The following is a 9,816-nucleotide window of genomic DNA, read 5'->3' as shown; positions in this document are numbered from 1 at the left end:
GAGATGTGTGAAAGAGAACCCTGTCGTCTTGCAGTACAGCATCACCATTGGAGAAAAACGTTGTATCACGGGCTGGAGCTCATCAGCCAAAGCGGTTACATAATCCTTGTCTGTAATACGGCCTTGCAGCGTAACCATGGGGCACTTCGATTACCGCGATATTTGTACCCGAATTATCATCGAACGCCCATCACGTTTCACTTTTGGCACGTAAAATCGTCCACAAGTTCGTGAAACAAGGATCGACCGACCAAATTACTTTCTTCCATTGCTCCATAGTGTAACACCCCAAGAAACCCGAAAACCCAGATACGAATGTCATGACAATTTAAAGTAGGGAACAGTGTTATCCTGACAGGTACGACAACTTCGACAATAATATAACACCTTAAAGTTTTGATGAACACCAATTTCAGTAATTACTGAGTACGTCACGATATAAAGGTAGAAAGAAAGAAAGCTTATTTTTAATTAGCTATCAAACATCTCAGTAATAACCGCAAATTTGTACGACGAAAGTTAAGTCCAAAGTAATATGTCGGTCAGAGATAACGTTTATTGTGAAACAGAGTTGTAAACGCTGCGGAAAGGTAATTCAATGCGTCTACAATGCTCGATCATGGAAATGTTAGTCGCATGCTAGCTTGCTTGCTATCAAGTCGTCAGAGAGCATCGTTTGTTATAGTACTACAAACGGAACGCAACGAGATTGTTTCTGTTCAAAGAAAGTATTATTGCGTGATAGAGATGCGCGGGCTTTGTTCTCAGTTCTTCTGACTCGAGAACTTGAAATGAAGTGAAATTCTAATAGTGTTCGACAAGTTAATGAACTTTAATTATTGGAGATATTATTGTTGGACTCAACCTTCATCAAAGTGAACAGTTACAACGAAGAATGGACGTAGTATCGAAGACTGCAATACCTGATTAGCCTTGAGTAGGAAACGTTAATACGACCACACGACGATAATACTAATACACCGATTGTAAAAGTTGTTGTAATTGTCACGATCACCGAACTGAAAAGAATTGTAGTTGATCTGATCCATCGGTCTGTGTGTGGTGTGATGAAATGAAGGAACAATAAAAATTGTTCGTCAGTGATGGAAATCTCACGTCTTGGCTCCATCATTAATTGAACTGTGTGATAGCTGATGATCAAAATCAATTAACTGTGAACATTTTAATTGAAAGAGTGACTTGATGAACATTGAGCATTCAAAGGAGTGTTTCTCCGAAATAATATTACGACGCACGAAAGCAAGACAGCATTATAGATTATCTCTGGGTTTGCGTCGTGCCGTAGTGAACAATTCTGTCTAGCAACATAACAACTACTGATACTGAACCGCAAGTGAATTTTTCCTCGCTTCAGTGGTGTGAAATGACGCCGGTGATGAATTATTCACTCAATACGGCAATAACTAACTAACCGGGCATAGCAAATCATCATAAAACCATAACAGACAATTAAAATCAGCAGTTCGCATCGCTGAGAAGACTTTACGCACTCGCAAATGGACTTTCATACATTACGCGAGGAACAATTGTCTTTAGAGATTTTCAGGTGCTGTTCCACGTTATCCGACGGGGACAACCATCACTGCGCGTCGCGTCTCCATTCCATCGACCGAGCTGAACCAGTAGCGGCTGAACATCAACAGCGAAAACAAAAAGGGGAGAGGGGACGTCACAATAGTACAGGTTTTATGGCTTCGGAACCACGTTTTCCTTTTAAGGGCACTTGCATCACTGATGAGTGGTTATGTAATTCCAGCTCGCTCTCTAATTCCTTGCATACGAACTTCTCTGCGTGTTGTTTTGGTGCTGACCTGGTTCGAGAGTGTGACATCCAGTTTTGAAGTGACTTCTACAACTGTCGTCCTCTTAATTTCATCTTCAATGACTGTCTGTCACTATCTCCCAACACAAGCTTTGGTGCGCGCTTTGACTTAGTGGAAGATGTCTTTCTGCTTTCCCTGTACGTGGTATAAAACTCCGACACCGTGCCTTTTGAAACACCAAACACTTTGGTTACATTCGTTGCGGAAGTACCCACCAAACGACCACCAGCAATTTCCCCACTTTCAAATCCACTTTAGGTCTGGCAAAGCACTTACAACAATATAAAGCCACTGTTCTGACCACGACCGTCACTTGCAACGTGCTGAGAATATCGGACAGCCTCCGTTTCGTGATCAACAGTGCAACCTGCAGCCTCGGCTAGCATCTGCATTTCTAATGAAGCATACATTTCTCGTGGTGTTTCGATGTTTTGGTCGAAGCCCTGTGTTTTAATCAATGAATACCAGAAAAGTAGGAGATTATTGTGGATTGTTGTGGTCTTCAGTCCTGAGACTGGTTTGATGCAGCTTTCCATGCTACTCTATCCTATGCAAGCTTCTTCATCTCCCAGTACCTACTGCAACCTACATCCTTCTGAATCTGCTTAGTGTATTCATCTCTTGGTCTCCCTCTACGATTTTTACCCTCCACGCTGCCCTCCAATGCTAAATTTGTGATCCCTTGATGCCTCAGACCATGTCCTACCAACCAGTCACTCCTTTTTGACAAGTTCTGCCACAAACTCCTCTTCTCCCCAATTCTATTCAATACCTCCTCATTAGTTATGTGATCTACCAATCTAATCTTCAGCATTCTTCTGTAGCACCACATTTCGAAACCTTCTATTCTTGTCCAAACTATTTATCATCCATGTTTCACTTCCATACACGGCTACGCTCCATACAAATACTTTCAGAAACGACTTCCTGACACTTAAATCTATACTCGATGTTAACAAATTTCTCTTCTTCAGAAACGCTTTGCTTGCCACTGCCAGTCTGCATTTTATATCCTCTCTACTTCGACCATCATCAGTTATTTTACTCCCCAAATAGCAAAACTCCTTTAGTACTTCAAGTGTCTCAAGTATCTCCATTCCGTTCAAGTGCTCTTCCAAGTCCTTTGTTGTCTCTGACAGAATTACAATCTCATAGGCGAACCTCAAAGTTTTTATTTCTTCTCCATGGATTTTAATACCTACTCCGAATTTTTCTTTTGTTTCTTTTACTGTTTGCTCAATATACAGATTGAATAACATCGGGGAGAGGCTACAACCATGTCTCACTCCCTTCCCAACCACTGCTTCCCTTTCATGTCCCTCGACAGCCATCTGGTTTCTGTACAAATTGTTAATAGCCTTTCGCTCCCTGTATTTTACCCCTGCCACCTTTAGAATCTGAAAGAGAGTATTCCAGTTAACATTGTCAAAAGCTTTCTCTAAGTCTACAAATGCTAGAAACGTAGGTTTGCCTTTCCTTAATCTTCCGTCTAAGATAAGTCGTAAGGTCTGTATTGCCTCACGTATTCCAACATTTCTACGGAATCCAAACTGATCTTCTCCGAGGTCGGTTTCTACCAGTGGATATGTATATTTAAAAAAATTTGAAACGTGAAACTGCAGTAATCGGAGGAGTTAACTAAACAGGTAGAAGTACGGTCTTGATGTGTGCGCCTTTGTTTGGTTTTAAAAATCGGGAAAGGAGTAGAGACTTCTCAAAAAACAAATACACATTTTACTCGTAATTCTGAGTCTAGCCCTGGCAGAATCTCTTTTCAATAGTGGTCTTTATTATTTATTACAAATTTTAGTGGTGTTACTCGCAATATAATGTAATTAAAACTTCTCATAACCTGTTTCGCCTGAGTAATAGCCACCCTCCGGTCATGCTTACGGAACAATTAGTAACTAGGTATTGTGTTAACTACAACAATACCGTTAATAAGCGTATCTTGTGAATAATAAAAGCCAGGTCAAAGCGCGATGTTTAGTGTCTCGTGTTTAGAATCTCATACTGGTTTCGTACGCCAACAGACGTAGTTCTATCAGCCTTTAAATATTGGTAAGTTACGCATAGTTGCTGTCGTTGACACAGTTCCAAGGTACCAATTATTTTGTAAGCATGATCTGCGGTGGTTGCTAGTTAACCGAAACCGTTTATCATCTAGTTGTAATTACATTATATTGCTATTAGGATCATTAAAATTTGCAAGGCGCAGGGTACTGACGTAGATGTCTCATTTCACAAGCTTTCTGCTCCGTGTATACCGTTGTGGTGATTCTCAGGGTCACCGGAAATTCATAATTTACTCGAAACCGCGCACACGACACGGCAGACGTAGTCGCTACTGCTTCCGATGACAATGACAAAAATTACATGGCAGTGGTTCAGCTTTCAGTGAGCAGCCTAGTCATCTCCATAACAAAGAGCTCGCGTCGCTTGTTACCGAATGCGTAATGCTCGGGCTGTCGTCCCTATCGCTCCCCGTCTTATTACCGGCCACGTTGCCCTCTGCCAACTAATTTTCGTTAAAAATGGAGGAAGAGAAAGGTCTCGAGGAAGCACCTGGAAGCGCTTTTGATGTGAGAAACGGACTAGCACAGACGGAGAGTCCATTCATTGTCTAAGGTTCACGTATGTAGTGCTGAATGGGCTTGGAAACTATGGCACTACTTGGCAACACATTCATAATAAGGGTGGCATTCATTCTTTGTTTAACGTCCACAGTTCTCTGTAAACGTCTAAATGATCACAGTAGCAATATTAATTTTATTCTCGACTTCATCCGCCACACGAGCACAGCATCCTTCGTTAAAGGAGTTCACGCTTTCGTCTGCTGGAATGCAGGTATGTTCAGCGCCAAAAAGCTGCAATAGTTACTTCGTATGTGTGCATTGTGTTGCCTTTAGCAGCCGGTATTAACACACTTAAAGATTTATTTGATTGGTGCTTTGTTTGTCGCTGCTTGATGAGCATCCCTTCAGCGTCCTGTCGGTTGTGCGGTTGTTGTTGTTCCGATGTTTCCTCAGTATGAGTGGCTGGCGTTGTAGAAGATCACTCTGTCTCGTGGAGAGGGGAGGGGCAGAGGTGGACAGGAAACAAGAAACAAACGGACTTTCTCGGGGAAAAAGCTATCACATCAGTTCTTATTGAATGTATTTGATCAGTCTGTCGGTCATATCAGAATCTAACAGCAATATAAACTCAATGTGACTTTGTAATTGCTGTAGCGAATCGATTACTGTGGCATGCGTCAAACGAGATTGTCCAAAATCAAACGAGATTGTCCAAAACTTGTGACTATGGTTATTAGGAAGTAAATGTAAATGTCGTGTGACTAGAGCCTCCCGTCGGATAGACCGTACGCCAGGTGCAAGTCTTTCGATTGGACGCCACTTCGGCGACTTGCGCGTCGATGGGGATGGAATTATGATAATTAGGACAACACAACACCCATTCCCTGAGCGGAGAAAATCTCCGACGCAGCCTGGAATCGAACCCGAGCCCTTAGGATTGATATTCCGTCGCGCTGACCACTCAGCTACCGGGGGCGGACGGTTGTTGGGATGGAAAGGGGTTTCTATTTCATCACATAATTATTTTCCATGTTTTTTATAAGTTTTTCAACAGATTCCGCGTAACAAGTATCATGTTTTCGCCTTCTGGAACTACGCTGTATGCCTTAAATATTCAAGAAAGGTACTTCGTTTCTCTTTTTCGATTATTTCAGATAGTCGGATAGTCGGGCAGGCAGGAAGCTGACGAAGTGAGCTGGGAAGTAGTGTGAGTGGACTGGTGTCAGCGTATAGAGAGAGAGAGAGAAAGAGAGACTCGAAAAGTGATGAGATGTATTGGATGTCCCCATGTATCTAGAACACTGCAAATAACCGTTTGTCCAGAAGTAAAACGGAAAAGGTATGAAGTAAATGTTGTTTAGCTATCAGGAGCATGTTAACCAGCATGACTGCCTTTCTTGTAAATGTCTTCGTTACGAAGATATGAAGTGCAATATGCCTTTTCATAAGTGGATATATATATATATATATATATATATATATATATATATATATATATATATATATATATATATATATATATATATATATACAGGGTTATTACAAATGATTGAAGCGATTTCACAGCTCTACAATAACTTTATTATTTGAGATATTTTCACAATGCTTTGCACACACATACAAAAACTCAAAAAGTTAATTTAGGCATTCACAAATGTTCGATATGTGCCCCTTTAGTGATTCGGCAGACATCCAACCGATAATCAAGTTCCTCCCACACTCGGCTCACCATGTCCCCATCAATGAGTTCGAAAGCATCGTTGATGCGAGCTCGCAGTTCTGGCACGTTTCTTGGTAGAGGAGGTTTAAACACTGAATCTTTCACATAACATCACAGAAAGAAATCACATGGGGTTACGTCGGGAGAGCGTGGAGGCCATGACATGAATTGCTGATCGTGATCTCCACCACGACCGATCCATCGGTTTTCCAATCTCCTGTTTAAGAAATCTTCGAGTCTCGGTCGGGCACACAGTTTTAATCTGCCAGGAAGTTTCATATCAGCGCACACTCCACTGCAGAGTGAAAGTCTCATTCTGGAAACATCCCCCAGGCTGTGGCTAAGCCATGTCTCCGCAATATCCTTTCTTTCAGGAGTGATAGTTCTGCAAGGTTCGCAGGAGAGCTTCTGTAAAGTTTGGAAGGTAGGAGACGAGGTACTGGCAGAAGTAAAGCTGTGAGTACCGGGCGTGAGTCGTGCTTCGGTAGCTCAGTTGGTAGAGCACTTGCCCGCGAAAGGCAAAGGTCCCGAGTTCGAGTCTCGGTCGGGCACACAGTTTTAATCTGCCAGGAAGTTTCATATCAGCGCACACTCCGCTGCAGAGTGAAAGTCTCATTCTGGAAACATCCCTCAGGCTGTGGCTAAGCCATGTCTCCGCAATATCCTTTCTTTCAGGAGTGCTAGTTCTGCAAGGTTCGCAGGAGAGCTTCTGTAAAGTTTGGAAGGTAGGAGACGAGGTACTGGCAGAAGTAAAGCTGTGAGTACCGGGCGTGAGTCGTGCTTCGGTAGCCCAGTTGGTAGAGCACTTGCCCGCGAAAGGCAAAGGTCCCGAGTTCGAGTCTCGGTCGGGCACACAGTTTTAATCTGCCAGTAAGTTTCATTATTTATTATTGTTATTAGAATCTTAATTTTTTATGCTAGTGGTTGAGTGGTCGTTGTGGTAGAGCAGTGCCTATACTCGAGATCAATTTCTTTTTTTGTTCAAAAAGAAACAAGTCGGAGGCTGTAAAATAAGGTAAATGTCTTGTGGCACCGCGGCCTGATGCAAGTCTTTCGATTGGTAATCACTTCGGCGACTTGCGTGTCCGGAACACCAACGGCATCCGGCGTTCCCCGGAAAGTCACCCATCCACGTACTAGTTCAGCCCAACGTCGCTTAACTTCCGGGAACCGGTGTTACCAATGTGGCGAGGCCGTTGGCGCTGTAAAATCGAAACTGCTGAAGGGATCATAATGCCATTCCCTACGGAAGAAGCTGTGGCCCCTATAAGAGAGCTGAGGCTAAATGGACATGGGCGCATACCAAAATGTCGATAGAGTGAGAACGTGTACGCTTTGATCGTCCACTGCGATCAGCAGTGCTAAAAAAATGGAGACTTCATAAAGAGCAGAGGTTGTGCGTTGCACTTCCTGACAGAGTAAGGACAATGTAAATTCATCGAAGAATAGGTGTACCAAGAGCAACACATGTCCGTTGTAAGGGTTAAGCCGTGGCACAAGGACGGACGTAGATGACACACGGTCTAGAACGGCGTTACCATTGTTCAGCAGGTGGATGCCCTCAGTAATGAAGACCGGTGGGTTATGGTGGCAGCCATTGCCCCAGAGATTGGAGTAAGAGTCGGAATTGGAACAGACTTTCAGTAGTCTCCGCATACTTGCGCCGCTCTTGGAGGAATTTCTGTTCCATTCTCTCTTTCTGCTACACACCACTGCTCTTCTTTTGACTCCTCCATTTCTCTGCATTTAGCAATACCGAGCGCAGTAGACGGTCGACGCGTAGATGCACTCGCTCCCTCGTCACGTCGGTGCACATCCATGTCCCCCTAGCGGCGAGTATGGGGCTTCAGCACTGTTAGAGAGACAATACCTTCTTCCCTATCCTTCCCTACCTTCCTTTCCCTTCCCTTCCCGATCATTAGAGTAGTTTTCATTTTACAGTCCCTGGCTCATTTCTTTTTGAGTACCCCTTATATTTGCGACATTATTGCTAAGGGTTTCAGCCGTGTGGCTAGGCACTGCCGTGGGGTAGACCGTTCGCCTGGTGCAAGTCTTTCCAGTTGACGTCACTTTGGCGACTTGGGTGTCGATGGGAATAAAATGATGATGAGAAAGACAACACAACGCCCAGTCCCTGACCCAGCCGTGAATCGAACCCAGGCCGTTGGGTACGACAGTCTGTCGCGCTGACCACTCAGCTACCAGGGGCGGACATTGCTCAGGGTGACTCTTAGTAAGAGCCTTAATGAAATTTTGAGCTCTGGCACTCATAAACGCAGCCATCGGCTAACAAATTTATGTGAACAGTTGACGGAAACAAACTTTTTAGCTTCAACGTCTTCACGCTACTTTCCGCACCTGCTGTAAACTTGTTAACTGATAAAACCATGTTTTAGTCAGGACTGCAATCTTCTGCCAAAAATTCAAATTTATTGATATATCAAGATGGGCCAGTTTGACCATTTTCGAGGTATGTCTTTTTGGTAGCTTTTTGTTATTACTTTAAATTGGTCAAGTGTATTGTGCTAATGAATTTTAATGTTTGGAAAAATATTGCAGCCCCACAAAACCGCGGTTTTCAACCTATAAAGATATCATATTCCAGAAGAGTGCTGCTGAAGTCCCCGTTACGTTACACTCATTTTAGTTTTACGTGGTTTCTATAAACGACTTGAGAATAAAGCCCGTACGGTGTCTACAACAATCTCCTTGTCTCGCTGTGTACATCTGTGCTTGTGTTCCGAGTCTAATGATTTCAATCTCGACGGGGCGTAAAAGTCGTTGATTATTCTATTCTCATTGAGTTTGATGTTGGTTTTGAAATCGCACCACGTGTATAAGAACAGCATAGTGGAGTAGATTATATATAACATCTGAAAAGACGAAACCTGGTTTGGGTAATGGGCTTGAGAAGAGATCACTTAATAATTACGAGACTCTGATTTATTTACATACCCTTTATAAGATGGCACAAAACTTTTGTACACGAATGAAACACTTTACTGCATCAATCACTTATATATTTTTCCATTGAGCATTACGTTGCTCCACATCATCATCTTTAGGTGGAGAACTGTGTAGCTACATTGCTGTGGAGAGCACAGACGTATTTTCGCAGCAGTAGACCAAGTCCAAGGTAGGTTATGGTACGCCTTTTGCTAGTGACAAAATTATTTTTTCAGAAAAGGCATTTTTAAAGTTAAAGAACATGAATTTGTAAGAGTAAAGTGTACTTAAAAGGTAAGCAGAGTCGAAGAAATGTTGCATACTGCCGCTTGTTGTATGTTCTCTTCATTGAACATTTGTTTAAATATCACTTCAAAGATGTTATACGAGTCATGTCAGAGTTATGCTTGCCTACATTGAATACAAATGAATGGAGCAATTTCTAGAGCTTGGCTATTTGTTTTCTATACATCACAGTTCAGATATTATATTAAATGGTTATGTGTACATAAATATTTTTTCTTTCATTTTCAAAACACGATCGATTTGTGCTTAAGCGTGATACAAAGTTATCAATGGTAACAGCAATAATAATTTACTGACTTGTCATCAATGGTAGCAGCAAAAATAATTTAATTTACTGACTTGTTCCTAAATTTAGACAACTTGCTAGTTATAAATACGTTGTGGATTTAAAGAAAGAAACGCTCAACATCTAACAATATAATGT

At 42.4% G+C, this 9,816-nt stretch overlaps 1 protein-coding gene across 1 annotated transcript in view; it reads left to right on the top strand.

Annotated features, from left to right (window-relative positions):
- Window positions 1-4,615: 4,615 nt before the first annotated feature.
- Window positions 4,616-9,816, top strand: part of LOC126162174 (probable glutamate receptor) — a 127,697-nt gene continuing 122,496 nt past the window's right edge. Inside the window, exon 1 of the mRNA XM_049918529.1 lies at window positions 4,616-4,691. The gene's annotated coding sequence lies outside the window, so the exon portion shown is untranslated. The remainder of the gene's footprint in view (window positions 4,692-9,816) is intronic.

This window comes from Schistocerca cancellata, chromosome 1, assembly GCF_023864275.1.
Source record: "Schistocerca cancellata isolate TAMUIC-IGC-003103 chromosome 1, iqSchCanc2.1, whole genome shotgun sequence".
Taxonomy (NCBI): domain Eukaryota; kingdom Metazoa; phylum Arthropoda; class Insecta; order Orthoptera; family Acrididae; genus Schistocerca; species Schistocerca cancellata.
This window is presented reverse-complemented; position numbering and strand designations above follow the sequence as displayed.